This window comes from Microcebus murinus, chromosome 14, assembly GCF_040939455.1.
Source record: "Microcebus murinus isolate Inina chromosome 14, M.murinus_Inina_mat1.0, whole genome shotgun sequence".
NCBI lineage: Eukaryota > Metazoa > Chordata > Mammalia > Primates > Cheirogaleidae > Microcebus > Microcebus murinus.
Window position 1 is genome coordinate 6,733,525 of NC_134117.1, and position 15,491 is coordinate 6,749,015.

A 15,491-nucleotide genomic window follows, 5' to 3' on the forward strand; every position below is an offset into this window, starting at 1 on the left:
CACCTGCATCAGCACCTTCTCAGCGGGCCTGGTCACGGCAAGCCGCACGGCCACCGCCCGCCTCCTGCCCTGGGTGGAATCCTGGGTGGAATCCTGCGCGGCCCAAGGGATTGCAAAGCTGCGTCCGAGTGCCTCCGTGGTCCGAGTGCCTCCGTGGTCCGAGTGCCTCCGTGGTTGGGACCGTGTCGCCTTTCCAAAGTCAAGTCTTCCTTTATGCTGATTGGCCTCGCCTCCGGCGGCGGCTCAGGGGCCTGGACGGCTCTCTCAGGCAGCTGACCGCTTTTGTGCTCAGCGCAGATAAGAAATCAGGACCTGCGGAGCACGCTCCAAGTGGGACAGAGGTCCTGTTTATCAGGCGGAGAGCATGGCCACCACCAGGGCGGGGCCGGCTTCATGCCCCGAGTGCTCTGCTTCTGTGCAAACCGTCCCGAGGCTGCCCAGGGAGCGAGGTTTGCAAGGGGCTGGCCAGAAGCGCTGGTCCTTGCAGGTTACGGGCCTGGTCCCCCTCCGGCAGTCGAGGGAGGGGCGCCCCGAGACCACTGCAGAGCCCCCGTCAGCGGCACTGCTGGGGGACAAGCCTTGATTTATGGATGCTACTCCGCGGTTATAAATAACCGCACACAGCTGCCTGAGAAAGTGACGTCTGGTTTTCCCTGACCTCTGCCCTTCCTTCCTCGGCTCCCAGGGCAGGAGGAGACGCCCCCACTAGCGCCCTGCTCCACCTCGGTGGCAGAGGAGGGAGGGGACGAGGGAGACCTGGGGCTGGCCGTCTCCCCGTGGAAGGCAGCCCTGGGGGCTGCGTCCTCTCCACGCCGTTGTGGCTGCAGGGCCTGAGGCGCCAGAACCCGCCCATGCGGATGTTCTTGTGTGGACATTTGTAAAACTTGTGGTTCTTCTTAAATTAAAAAGCACTGATGGCTGCTCCAGAGAGCAGCGCTGAGGGTGGCTGGGCCCGGGTCCCCCTGGAGGGCCGACAGGAGCTGCACCTCCGGACTGGATGCTGGAAGCCCCGGCCGCCAGCTAAGGCCTGGTCACGGGTCGTGTTTTCTCAGCCCCGGCTCTCTGTACACAGCACCTGGGTGTGGTCTGCTGGGGGGGCTGCCCCTCAGAGCCGGCAGGCGAGCCCCTCAGAGCCAGCAGGCGAGCCCCTCGAGGGTGGCACCGCTGGCGGGGCCTGTGCTCAGCCGGTCACTCGGCCCAGCCCCGGCTGGTGGGTGTGAGCTCCCCCACTGCAGAGGTCGGCGGCCCTGTCCCCACCGCGTGTCTTCGCTCGCCAGGGCTCCCAGGTCCTCCTTCTTCGGGAGGCCTGCGGCTCGGTGGCCAGCCGGAGACAGCTAAGCTGACATTTCTTGGCTTTTTTCCTTTTAATCTCAGGACTGGTTTTGGACACACTTGAGAATAAACAACTAGAGCAAAGGCCGTGGGGGCAGACGTGGAGGGGACGGGGGTGTCAGGAGGAAGCAGGCAGGGCAGGGCCCAGCTGGCAGGGGCAGCCAACCTTTTGGGCACCAGGGACCGGTTTCACGGAAGACCATTTCCACAGACCAGGAGGGGTGGTTTTGGGATGACTCGAGCACGTCACACTCATTGCGCGGTCAGACCTCTCTGCTGAGGATACCCTGCATTTGCAGCCGCTCCCCAGCGCCGGCATCACCGCCTCAGCTCCACCTCGGATCGTCAGGCATCAGATCCCCATGAGGGGCCGCACCCTAATCCCTCACACGTGCAGTTCACAGCAGGGTTCCCGCTCCTAGGACAATCTAATGCCGCCGCTGGTGTGACGGCAGATGGAGCTCAGGCAGTGAAGGGAGAGACGGGAGCGGCTGTAAACACAGATGAAGCTTCGTCGCTCACCTCCCGCTGTGCGGCCTGCTTCCTAACAGGCCACGGACCGGCAGCCGTCCACAGCCTGGGGTGGGGACCAAAGGTCCAGCCTGAATGGCAAGGCCTGGGCACCAAGGTGGTGGAGGTGATGGAGAAGGGGTGAATCAGGGCGGGAGGAACACACATTTGGACTGAGTGGGCCACTGAAGGTGAAGGTACATGGCGGGTGTAGAGAAAGACTTGCCGCTGGCCAAAAACGATGGGGGGCTGGGGGGGGTGTTGCTCGTGAGCCCCCAGGAAACCCTCTCCCTGCCATCCTGGGGTCCACGCCCCAGCCTGGGGCTCCCACGGCATCGGGATCCACCTCCTCACCGGGAGGAGTCCGAGTGGCTGGCATGCAGGAGCAGCGAGGCGAGGGCCGTCTGGGAGCCCTCGTTAACACGGCCAAGACAGTGACAGGGGTCACTCCTGGGCCCTCCACGCCCAGGCTGGGGAGTGACAGTGGAGTAGGCACTGTCTGTATGCCAGCTGGTTCAGAGAGACCCAGTCCTCAGGGACACTGTCAGCTGGGACCAGTGTGCAGAGGTCGGGAGCAGAGATGTCTGACTTGGGGCAAATCTCCGGACCCCGGGAACCGTGTGACTCCTCAGCTGTTCTCCAGACACTGAGCACCCCTTTCAGACGGACGCGGGGCCCCTCTGGCTGATCCTGAGAGTGTCAGACTTAGACGGTGCCGGGGTCACAGCCTAGAGAATGTTCCTGCTGGGTGGCGTTTCTTACGGGATTGGGATTTCTTTGCTCTTTGTACTTCCTCTGCTTCCCTTCTCTGCAACCCACTCAGAGTCCCTTTCCTTCATCCACTGTTGAAGACTGGGGGTCTCTGAAACGCTTCGACACAGACAGTCCGCTCTCTGAGTAGCATCAATCCAGCCTTCTCTCTCAGGGCTGCATCAACACGACCACGAACACGCAATCGGGCATGAAATCAGCTAATATCTGCACTGTTAAACCAGTGTCACTCCAGAGAGAGTCACGAGACCACGTCTTCCTTATGAGAACATAAATCAAGTGGGTTGCATGCTGCAGTGTGCGTGAGCCGGCTTGTCCTGCTGGCGAGAGCTGACTGTGCGCATCTCTCCCCAACTCCACGGTCAGCAACCCCACGCTGGCGGCTTGGAATCAGCCATGCTGGGAGTATTTACACCATGGTAAGCGGCAAACACTACAGATCAAGGCTCACCTCGCCCCGAAGGACTGGTGCTGCATTTAAAGCACACCACTTGAATCAGATAACCCCCCACGTTCCCCTTAGTTAAAAACTGTTCCATGCAGTGGTGATTTACATGCTCACATATAAATAAGCCTGTGTTCACAGATGCATGGCAAGGCAATTTCCAAGATAATGACAACAATAAAACCTAATTACTATTAATCCAGGGAAGGTCTGTTGACGGGAGCAAACCTTTAATTTATATATTTTTTGGAATCATTAAAATTAATAGTAGCAAGGCAGAGGCCCGCAGCAGAGCTGCGTCCCCTTTCCCGCCTGTGCGCTCCTGTGCCCGCCACCCCCTCCACTGAGAATCCGCCTGTGCTTCCAGACTCCGCTCACGTCTCACTTCCTTCGCGCAGCCTCCCTGGAGCTTCGCTGCAGGCTGCCCCTGCGCTAGGCAAAACCCCAGGCCAGTGCTGTGCCCCAGGCTGCCTCACCATTCCGTGCCACTTCACATATACTAGGATGGATAGAGTCAAAAAGTCAGATAATAATAAGTGTTGGTGAGGACAGAAAGAAATCAGAGCCCTCATACACTACTGATGGGAATGTAAAATGGTACAACTGCTTTGGGGAACAGTCTGGAAGTTCCTCAAATGATCAACATAGACACCATATGACCCAGCCATTCTCCAGTCCTTAGGTATATAACCAAGAAGAAAAAACAACAACAACGAGAAAATGTCCAAACAAAAACCTGTACATGAATGCTTACAGCAGCATTACTCATAATAGGCAAAAGGCAGAAACAACCAAAATATCTATCAACGAATGAATAAACACTGTGGTATATCCATACAAGGGAAAAGTATTTAGCCATAAAAATGAAGTGGTGATACATGCTACAACATGGATGAACCTTGAAAACATTATGCTAAGTAAAGGAAGCCAGGTACAAAAGACCAAGGATGATATGATACCATTCATGTGGAATGCCCAGAATAGGGAAATCCACAGGGATCAAAAGCAGATTAGTGGTTGTTTATGGCCTGGGAGATGAGGAAGACAGCGAAAGGATCAAAGGTTTCTTTTTGAGGTGACAAAAATGTTCTAAAGTTGAGTGTGATGGTGTATAATGAGTATAATGAAAACATGAAAACATTGAATTACACACTTAAATGGGTGAATTATATGGTACATGAATCATATCTCAATAAAGCATTTAAAAAACGCATTTAATAGGAATGTATGGAAAGTTGACATATGACAGAGGTGACATAGTCAGTGGGAAAGAGTGGACTATTAAAAAATGGTGTTGGAACAACGGGTATCCACATAGGGAATAAAGTTAAATCCTTACCTCACACCATACACACAGGTCCAATTCAAGCAGATTTAGAGCCTGAATGTACAAAGCGAAACTTTAAAACTTCTGAGGGAGAATGTAGAAGAATACCTTTAAACTATAACTAGGAGCGGGAAGGATTTCTTAGAGAAGACAGAAAATGCACAAACCATAACAACATATTTAAAAATCTGATTATACTTCAATTTAAAACTTTCGTTAGACAGGACACCATAAACAAAGTGGATAGGCAAACCACAGACTGGAAGCAGATACTAGCACCACATATAACTGACAGAGGAAGGGTAGAATGTATAAAGACCACTAACAAAGTGACAATACCCCATAGTGAAATGTACAAAGGATATGAATAAATAATTCACAAAAAGAATGCTGAAATGGGGCCGGGCGCGGTGGCTCACGCCTGTAATCCTAGCTCTCTGGGAGGCCGAGGCGGGCGGATTGCTCGAGGTCAGGAGTTCGAAACCAGCCTGAGCAAGAGCGAGACCTCGTCTCTACTATAAATAGAAAGAAATTAATTGGCCAACTAATATATATATAGAAAAAAAAAAATTAGCCGGGCATGGTGGCGCATGCCTGTAGTCCCAGCTACTTGGGAGGCTGAGGCAGAAGGATTGCTTGAGCCCAGGAGTTTGAGGTTGCTGTGAGCTAGGCTGACGCCACGGCACTCACTCTAGCCTAGGCAACAAAGTGAGACTCTGTCTCAAAAAAAAAAAAAAAAAAAAAAAAAGAATGCTGAAATGGTCATCAACATTTGAAAAAGTGCTCAACCACACTAATAATATGAAAAATGCAGATTATATTAAAACGAGATACCATCATACACCCTTCAGAATAGGCAAAGTTTTAAGTAACACAGTACCAAGAACTGGCAAGAAAGTGGGGAAATGGGATTCCTTCCACCGCTGCAGGGGGCAGAAATGGCACGTCCACTCCGGACTGATCACGGCATCTGTCTAACTAGCAAAGCGGAAGACCCCGTGTGCTCGAGCAAGCCCTCCTGCTACACTGCCCTAACCACAGCAATCACTCGAGTGTCTGTTGAAAGAAAGAAAAGATTCCTGGGTCCAAAAACCAGACCCACCAGGGCAGACCTGGAAATTTGTATATTCAACAAGCTCTCCAAGGTGACGTCTGGGGAAATTGCTCTCAAGAACACCCCGCACATTTGCAGAAGGGGACACATCCAGTGCGGCTCACTGTAGCATGATTTACGACCGTTAAAAAACCTGGAGACCCTTGGGAGGCCGAGGCGGGCGGATTGCTCAAGGTCAGGAGTTCAAAACCAGCCTGAGCAAGAGCGAGACCCCATCTCTACTATAAATAGAAAGAAATTAATTGGCCAACTGATATATATAGAAAAAATTAGCCGGGCATGGTGGCGCACGCCTGTAGTCCCAGCTACTCGGGAGGCTGAGGCAGTAGGATTGCTCGAGCCCAGGAGTTTGAGGTTGCTGTGAGCTAGGCTGACGCCACGGCACTCACTCTAGCCTGGGCAACAAAGCGAGACTCTGTCTCAAAAAAAAAACAAAAAAAAAAAAACCTGGAGACCACCTACATGTCCGTCAGCAGGAGGCTGGAGGATAAACTGTGGGACGGCCATACATTGAAACACTACCGTGCGACTTGGGCCTCCTTCCCGGCCGGCACCGAAATGCTGACCTCAGAGGCTGGCCGGGCCTCGGGATGAATAGGTGCTATGTATGGTTTCCCCGTTGGCGCCATGTCCCGAGAGCACAGTGGAGGGAGCCTGGACGGCGCTCAGTGCTGTGATTCTTCTGCCTCCCCGGGGGCTGGCTCTTTGCACCCGAAGGCAGGAGGGACTCAGATGCGCCAGGTCCGCTCAGAGGGCACTCAAAACGCCGGGCCATGGCATGCTCCTTGAAGGAGGGGGCTGTCGTCAAGCTCCTTTGGGGAACGTGAGCTATCACACCCCTTCTCAGCTACTCACGATGAGCATATACCCACTACGCATCTGGGAAGACCCGCCTCAGAGCGACTCCAGCCTCGGGGCTGCAAGGGGAGAGCAGGGCCCTTCCAGAGCGCCAGCCTAAAGCAGCCAGCATCTCCCAGACTGACTCTCCTGCGGACACCATACACAAAGTGGATAGGCAGACCACAGACTGGAAGCAGGTATTAGCACCACATATAACTGACACGGCCTCCGGTCCATGCTGTCCCCACCACCAGGAACCCCTTCTGGCCCTCGACAGAGGCCTGAGGCGTCCAGACAGCCCGACACGGGTGGGGCCAAAGCTAGAGGCACATGCAAAGACATGCAGAGCTCTGTTTCCGAAGGTGGAAACAAAATGTGCTCGCCACTGGCCAACGCCCCAGGTGCCAGGCAGCACCGGGTGGTGGGAGCCCGCTGGGGAAGGCAGAGACACTGCTCAGCCCCACCAGCTTCTGGCGCATGGCGGAGTGTGAGCCCCTGGTGGCCAGTGGCTGTGCCTGGGTCCCCGTGGCTCTGGGCCACGAGGGCACCTGGCACACAGGTATGTCCTTCCCAACCACTCTCCCTCCTCACCCTGCTGAGACTGGGTTAGACGCCATCCTTTGACTTCCCCAGCCTCTGTGCCTCTCTGATCAGAGCCTGTCACACCGGCGGTAACCATCTGCATCCTGCAAGTTCTCCAGGGCAGAAGCTCTGCCCCCTGTGCACCCTCACACCCAGCGGAGGGCCTGGCACGTAAGAGGTACTCCATATCCCCTGCTGAATGAATGAACAGATGGGAGAAAGAAGCATGAGGGCCAGTGCAGTGCTCGGACTCTGCAGGGGACCCAAGCCACACCTGCACCGTGTGGCTTACCTGGCAGGTGGGACTCACAAAGCCACCTTGAGGCAGTCACAGGTGCGTGCCCAGCACACTCAGCAGCCTGTGCGGGTTGACTCCTTGTTCTGCTCCCTTGCAAATGCCTGGGAGCGAGGGAAGGGGTGGCAGGGAGAAATCTGGGAAGGCTTCCTGGAGATGACAGCATCTTGGCAGGGCCCGGGAGGGTGGTGGGAACTTGATATGTGGCCCTGGAAAAGCAACCCAGGCATGTACAGACTCCTGTCCCAGGGCTTGGAGAGCCAGTCTGGGCGGGGGACACGCCAGGTGAGGCCTCCAGGCCCCTCCTACAGGTGCCACCCCCGGCACTGAGGAGGGCGTCCGTCCAGCCTCTGGAAAGCTCAGCTGGCGCAGAAGCCAAGTGGTCAAATTCACAGACTCCTGGTGGCACCCCCGTTCCCTCACCCGCACCCCGTGTGCCCAGGACCGCTGTGCCAGGACCGCTGGCGACCAAGGTGGCACAGCCCCACTCAGGAAGTCAGAGCCTGGGGCTCAGTGGGCCCTCGAGGAGTAAGAGCAGCTGGCCTCGGTGGTGACGGGGGCCACAGAGTCAAGCCCGGCGCTGCGAGTGTGGGGAGACCCTGCCCTGAGGAAGGGGGTGACGAGGCGTGTGCACGAGCGTGTGAGCGCAAGTGTGTGCACACGCGAGCACACACACGCGTGTGGGGGGCAGAGCTGGCCACGGCCTCGTGTCGGGAAGGAAAGGCGACCACAGGGCCGTTTCCAGGTGAGGAAGGCAGGGCCGGGCCGGGCCCCCGTGGCCGCCTGGCACATCTGAGGAGGGACCGGCTGGGCCTCAGACTCCCCAGGGGGTCCTCTGCAGAGTGTCAAACGACAGTTCATGAAGCTGATTAAGTATTTTCTTTGGATCAATAAAACCTCGGGGTGGGCTCACCCCAGGGGACGTCATGCTTTAAAGAAAAGGTTAGACAGGGGACAAGGCCACATGCGTGGGCCGGGCTGGGTTCCAAGGACAGGGAGGACGGCCCACCTTGGGCTGGCTAGGGCACAACTAAGCCCTCCCCTCCCCCCTTGGTCATCAGGACGCACAGCGTGGGGGTCAGAGCACACGCTGCCCGGCAGGTGGCAGCGCCTGTTTGGCCTGTGTCCCCGGCTCTGAAATGGGGTGACCGTGGCGCCTCCCTCCCAGGGCCAGCAGATGCCCAGCGACAGTGAGAACTCAGCTGACTCTATTACTGTTAGTCAATTTCCTCATCCTCAAAATGTCAATCACAGCACCGGCTTCATCTCCTCTGCGGGGCCACTGGGTGGTGGGACCACGTGCCCGAGCGCTGGGAATCATGACCTGAAAGTCCCCTTGACATAGGCACATGGAGGCATGGCTGTGGTCTGGTGCCCAGGGGCCCACCGGGCACAGCCTAGGGGACCTCGGGCTACGGAAGGAGGGTGGGAGAACAAGGCTCTACTCAAACTGTACCCACACTACCGGGGCTCCTCGCCCTGAAGAAGCACCCCCGCCCCCATTCCTTGCTCAGGGAGCAATTCTGTGTGTGCATGTGCAGTGGGGACACCAGAGGTCCCCGCACCCCGTGTTCCCAGCAAGCCTGGGGCGGGGGGCTGTGAGGCAGGATCTGGGGGGTCTAGAGGCAGTATGGGAGGGTCTGTGGGGAGGATGGGGGGTCCTAGGGGCAGAATGGGGGTCTGGAGGCAGGATGGGGGTCCTGGGGGTAGAATGGGGGTCTGGAGACAGGATGGGGGTCATGGGGGCAGAATGGGGGTTCTGGGGGCAGGATGGGGTATGGAGACAGGATGGAGGTGTCCAGGGCAAGATGGGGGGCCTGGGGGGGAAGGCCATGGGTGAGTCTGGCCCCAGCCCCCCCCCCCAGTGCCCCCCTGGCTGCCTCACACCTCACACCTCACACTAGTACTTTGTGTTCTGCTGGATTCTCAATGGGTTTTCTTTATATATTCCTGGGAAAGCTGTATTTTCCCCCTTATCCTGCCAGGTGCTTTTTAAAACGTGTGTGTGTGTGTGTGTGTGTGTGTGTGTGTGTGTGTGTGCGCGTGCGCGCGCTCCCTTAGGCAGTAAAGTCGCCACATGAAGTCATCCTCAGCAGCTAATAATCAAAAACCTGGGTGTGCAGAGAACAAAGTGATTAAGAAAACCAGGTCCGAGTGCTCCGGACAATGTGGACACGCCCAGTCCAGTGGGGACCCCGTTTTCTTTTGGCTCACACCTTAGTTTCGTCGCCCACTGACTCGCATGGGTCCCAGCAGACCCCTAGGGCTGCCACCCGGTCAGTGGGCCAGCAGGCGGCCCGGGCCCTCGGCCTGGCAAGGCCACCGTGCTTGCCCGGCCCTGGCCCAGCCGCCCGGATGCCTCACACCCCTGCTCGCTCGCACACCCAGCGGCCCACTTTTCCTCTCAGGGCGAATTTCACTCACTCCACCACGCGTGTGGCGTCTTTAGGGGCAGGGTGTGGAGGAATGGGACACAAGTTTGAGACAGTGACAGACGGGGCGGTGGGTCCAGGGAGGCTGGTGCAGGGGAGGCTCTGCAGAGTGGACAAAGGGGCCGGGGACCCGGGGACGGCCGGCCCATCGTGCCGGGCACGCTGAGATCTCCGCTCCGAGGCAGAGCCAAGAGCAAGCCCCAGGTTCCTGCCCTGGGGAGCCGCGCGAGGCAGGAAGAAGCGGGCCCAGGGCACTGTCACAGCCCATCAGGGGCCAACTCAGCCCGAGAGGGACAACAAATGGGCCCCACAGAGAGGAACAGGTGCTTTTGCAATTGGCAGAAGCTTCCGGGCTTCTCAGAAGGAGGGGCACCTAAGGGACCGAACTATGTCGCCCCCAGAATCCAGCTGGAGCCCCAACCCCACACGCAGTTCCGTCGCATGTGCTCTCTCCTCACCAGGCTGAGGGTGCGCTACCAGGAGGGACGCCCGCAGCAGGTGACGTGGCCTTCTCAGCCCACGGTGTCTTATCCCTGGTGACGTTAACCCCGATGGCTTGGCCAGGCTGTGGCCACCAGGATTCTCCACTGTAAACTTCCCATTTCTCCCTTCGTAGCTGCTAAACATCTGGGCAGGAGGAGACGCTTTAAGGCTATGCAAATATGTGGCTTCTGCCTAAACTTCCAAAGGGCCCTGCTTGGAAGCTGCCAGGTCTGAGACGACTGACACGGCTGGGGGAGGTTGCACTGCCACTGACGGCAGCATCTGAGATCAGGGCAGGGCCGCTGGGGGGGGGGGGTCACATGGCCAGGTTTAGGGCCAGAGCCCCGGTCCGCTGGGGAGAGAGGGGGAAAGACAGCAGCCAGGAAAGACCCTGGAGCCCAAGACGTTGCAGACCAGGACGGGATGGAGGCCTTGAGAAGACGCATGACCTTGGCAGGTGACACACGGGAAGCCATTCTTGGTGCTTCGAGATGACAGCCCCTGCCCACCTCTGCACGTCTGCCCACACGCTCCCTCTGCCTGGCCCCACTGCCTCCCGCTCTGTCCCTCCACCTCCCTCCTCTGGCCCACAACCCAGATGCCGCCTCCTGCGGGCCGTTCCAGGTGCCCTATGGGATGTGACCATTCCTCTCCCGAGGCTCTGACAGCCTCAGGACTTCGGCTGTGCCCTTGGGCCGGCACACGTAGTGGGATGGGGCCCTGTGAGCTCAGGGCCCCGGGAGCACCTCCTCGGGTCTGACGTCCACAGCCCGAGCACCCGCGGCTGCCGCACACGGAACGCCCCACGAGGAGCAGAGCCCGGCCGGGCGCACGGCTGTCCCCGAGCCAGGCTCTGCGCCCAGCGCCCTCCCTCGGGACCCTGCTCTGGGTCAGCGCGTGACTCCCGAGAGCGCCTCCGTGTGGGGACCAGCCTGCTGCTGGTGACGCGCCCAGCCCCCACTCTCCAGCAAACCTGTACCCCTGTGCCACGTGCGTGTCTGCTGTAGCTGCGTGTCGGGAGCCACATGTCAAAAACGACGTGCTGTTCTGCGCAGCAACAGATATTTTGGAGGGCGGGTCTCATCTGCTTGTCTTTCGGGTTTCACACGTGTGCACGCAGACGACACACGTCTGATGGGAGATGTGAAAACACAGAGGCGTCAGGAGGGCCGGCACCAGGGCGTTGCATCACCTGTGCCATGCCAGGTGTGCCCACGGGCGAGCTCCCACGCACCAGACGCCGGGGCTGAGCCTGGGCCTGGCACGTTCAGGGGTAGTGCCACCGGGCAGTGCGCCGGCTCCCGGGGACCTGTTCCCTGCAGGCTGTGGGGGTGGCTCTCTGTTTCCAGGTCTCAAACATCGACTCGGACCCAAGTCTCAGGTAAATGGGATCTCCCAGGTTCCAGAGCCCGTGCAGGTGTGCTCGGGGACATGGCAGTGGGGGAGACGGTAAGCCCAGGCGCGGCAGCAAGGGCCCCCAGGAAGGGCTAAGAGAGTCGCCGTGGGGTGTCGGGGACAGAGGAGGGCTCTCCCCCAGCAGCATCCTGGGCATGGTGACAGCTCACCCAGGACCTGAAGGGTAAGTGCCAGCTAGCTCAGGCCAGCGCTGTGTCTGTCGGGAATTTAGACCTAGCTTTGAGAGTTACCCTGGAAGCCACCACAGGTATTTCAGTGAGGGAGGGACTTGGTCAGGTCACTTGCTAGCGCTAAGTTTTAAACCCCAATTAACAAACTTTTCCCCCGGGGGGGGGGGGAGGCCTCCCCAGCTTCGAGGAGTAGAGAAGGGGCTAAGCTGGTCCAGGGACCACAGTGTGAGCGGCTGCCTGGGGTGGGTCACTGGGAAGGGAAACCAGCAGTGCTGGAATGTTCTGCTCTTGATCTGGGTGGTGGTCACACAGGTGAGTGTATGTGCAAAAAGTCCCCAAACCGCACACCTAAGAACATGAATGTTCTTTATGTTACACTCAAAAAAACATGTAAAAGAAAGAACAGATAAAACCTGCAATTAGCGCCATTCCTCCAACCCCCGTGGCTCCCCTGGTCTTCCCGGTCTCCCCGCAGCACCTACACATCTGCGCCTGTGCAGCTGGCGACGCCTGTCTCCCCTCGGGACTGTGTGCTCCGTGAGGGTGCACGTGTCTGTCCTGGTCGCCACGGCACCCTCAGCGCCCGCTCGGGCACACAGAGCGCACCCAGCCATTCGGCACGGACCTGCGGGGGAGCGAGTCTCCAGGGACGCAGGGCGAGCTTCCCGGCAGCCCTGCCCGCCATGCCCGTGTGCCTTTCCCGTGCGCGTTGGAAAGGCCGCTCCCCGCTGCCCTCCACTTTCCGAGAGAGAGCTCAGCACCACCCGGCCAAGGACGACAGAGACAGGCCCGGCTGCAGTGCCCGGCACAGACAGCTGGTCTGGGGACTGCCCCGAGGGGCCGCTGGGCAACGCAGCCCGACAGAGACGACCGAAGGGCTGAAAGGCCTCATCCCTACATTTGCACCACCTCGAAAACCTAACCCCAAACGAGGGAGAGGAAAAAAATCCCAATGTTTGCAAGAGCCTGGGCCTCCCGGCCGCCTGCCCCGCACGGCCTCACGGCCAGGCAAGCCCGAGCCTCTGGGCCGAGGGAGGACGGCCGCTCCTGGCGGGCCCTGCTCTGGGGACGGGCGCCGACACGGCTGAAGCAGCCTCGCCCTGGTCGAGCGTGTGTGGAGGGACAGGCCCCCAGAGCACAGGCCTGGGCGCAGCCAGACCTGCCTTGGGAACAGGGCACTCGCCCGCCGCCCGGCCCTGCTCCCAGCCGGCCCAGCTGCCGCGCACCCCAGGCCCGTTTCCCAGCTGCCACCGTGACTAGAGGGCACCGGACGGGCGGGGCAAAGCGTGCTGGCCACCAGGACAAGAGCGTGACGGACAAAGCTGGCAAGCACCCCAGCGTCCCCAGTACCTGCTGTCACTTCACTTTCTGTGCCTCAGTTTCCTCTTCCGTAAAACAGAGGAAAGGTCACCGACAGCAGGACTACTGCTTAAAGATTAAATGGGTAAATTGTGCCAAGTGCCTGGCGGGAGGCCAGATGTGGGGAGAACAATAAAAAGGCGGCCTCCTCCTCACGCCGCCCTCGGGACAACAGTCCCCTCTCATGGGCCAACGACAAAGAAGAACGTCACAGGATCCCAGTGCCAGCTACGCACCCAACGGAAACGCGTCTCCTGCACCACAGAACATTCCAGAGCACCACTCCATGGCGCCAGGGGCCTGGATCAGTCCCTAGAGCAGCTGTCCTCAAACTACGGCCCGCAGGCCACATGCGGCCCGCCTAGGACATTTATCCGGCCCTCTGGGTGTTTTTGCCGCTGCTGCCTGTCCTGCTTAGCAACCGACTAGCCCTGGGTCCACAGTGCGCACTCTCCAACGGTCTGAGGGACAGTGACCTGGCCCGTAAAAAGTTTGAGAACCTCTGCCCTAGAGAAATGGCAGAACACTGCGCAGCAGTGAGTGACACCCACGCCTCCACGCAGACACACGGAGGCCCTCGCCACCTCCGTGCTGACCATGGCCAGACGCAAAAGTGTCCTCCCTGCGCAGCTTCATTCCTGTAAAGCAAAGGAACGGACACCACCGCCCCGCAGGCTCAAAAGCCAGAGACGGGCTCCCCTCCCTGCGTGGCCAGGGGGCGTGGTGTGCTGGAAATGTCTTGTGTCTGGGGCTGGGGCTCACCGCAGGGAGGTACTCACTGTGAAAATATGTCGCAGTGCACCGCGTGCACGCTTCTCCACACATACACTATTTCTCAATACATTTCATTTAAAGAAATAAGAAATGAACCATGGAACATTACATGGCTATTAAAGCCCTACAGCAGAGGCGATCACAGTGAGTGGCGTGTGTTTATGGTGCGCACGCGTGTGTATGCATGTGCATGGTGTGTGCCTGCAGGTTTGCACGCACAGGCGAAAGTAGTGAGTGTGCCTGAGTGTGCACATGCCAGTCTGAGGAGAGTAACGGCTCAGTCTGCAGAGAAAGGCACAAGCCACAGCCAGGAGCACAGGTGGCCGGCCACCTGAGGCCAGCTGGGATACTGACCTGCAGACTGTTCCTTGTCAAGCCGGAGTGTTGCTTTGTGGCTATTTGAGCAAAGTAAGAACTCAGACCACGAATGACATCTTCATTGATAACACTGGCTGTTGCTGCTTACTACACATGGCCATGTGCCAGGGAGGAGGCCAAGAACTTTACGTGTGCTTTCTATTCTCTTACACCCTCCGGTCTGTGGGTGGAGGGGACTGAAGCTGAGGGGCGCGTCCGTCCAGGGCACGCAGACGGCAGTGAGTGGCTGGGCCGGGCTGTGACGCCCCATGGCCCTGGGTAGCCCAGGACTCACACCCTGGTTTGTGTCCTCTCTCATCAGCAAACGCTTACCACAGCTTGCCCTGCCCCGGCCTGTGGACACGGACCTGACTGAGGCAGGACGCAGCCCCCAGGGAGCCTGCAGTCCACCGCAGGGACAGATCTGAACAGCCATGACCGAGCTGGGGACAAAGGCTGGGGTGTGCAGAGGACAGAGGTGCAGGGGCCCCTGCCCTCTGGGGCTCCCAGACTGGGTTGAGAGCCCCAGCTCTGAGCCTGGAGTCCCCAGCACCCCCTTCACCTCACCGGCACCCCTGTGGCCCCTGGACCACCTGCTGTCCCACCGCACGGGGATCTCTGCAGGCCGGGCCCGGCCTCTGCTGGGTCAGGCACCTGGGGGCACGTCTGGAGGTGAGCGGGTGGCAGAGCAAGCAGGCCCCACGTCTCCTCGGGAGTCCTGCTGCGCAGGTGCGTGGCCAGGGTGCTGGCGTTCTTGGAAATGGGGGCCTGGCCTCGGGAGGGAGGGCGCTGCTCCGGGGCGAAGTGCAGGGAACTCCAACAGAAAGCGTGCGCGTGGCCCAGACGAGCCCCAGACAGCCCTCCAGGCACCACTGTCTCCCCTCAGACTCGCGGCCCCCTTTGTCTCAGCTGCCCCCACCTCCCACCAGACAGCCTCACAGCCAAGTTTCAGCTGAGAGTCCATCAACCCTGCAAAAAGACCCCCACAGGCAGAAGTGTGCTGGTAAACCGGCTCTCTGAGAGGGTGGGGAAACACTGGCTTACAGCACTCACCAATTTCCATGGTGTAAATACTTGCACCGTAGCTGATTTCAAGCTACCACTGACATATGTCTGAGCACAGTTAAGAAGAAAGGTGCACAATTGACTCTCCCAAGCTGGTCCAAACAGGCTCCAACACCCTAAGGCCTAAATTACAGGCACCCACACGTTGCTTAAGGCCACAGCTTGGTGACAGTGCTGGGAAAACCAGAGGAGCTTGGTGAGAAGCCACAGTGGTTGTTG

At 58.8% G+C, this 15,491-nt stretch overlaps 1 protein-coding gene across 1 annotated transcript in view; it reads right to left on the minus strand.

Moving 5' to 3' along the window:
* LHPP (phospholysine phosphohistidine inorganic pyrophosphate phosphatase) overlaps positions 1 to 15,491 on the minus strand; it is a 104,547-nt gene that overhangs the window by 17,715 nt on the left and 71,341 nt on the right. The gene's annotated exons all lie outside the window — the stretch shown is intronic.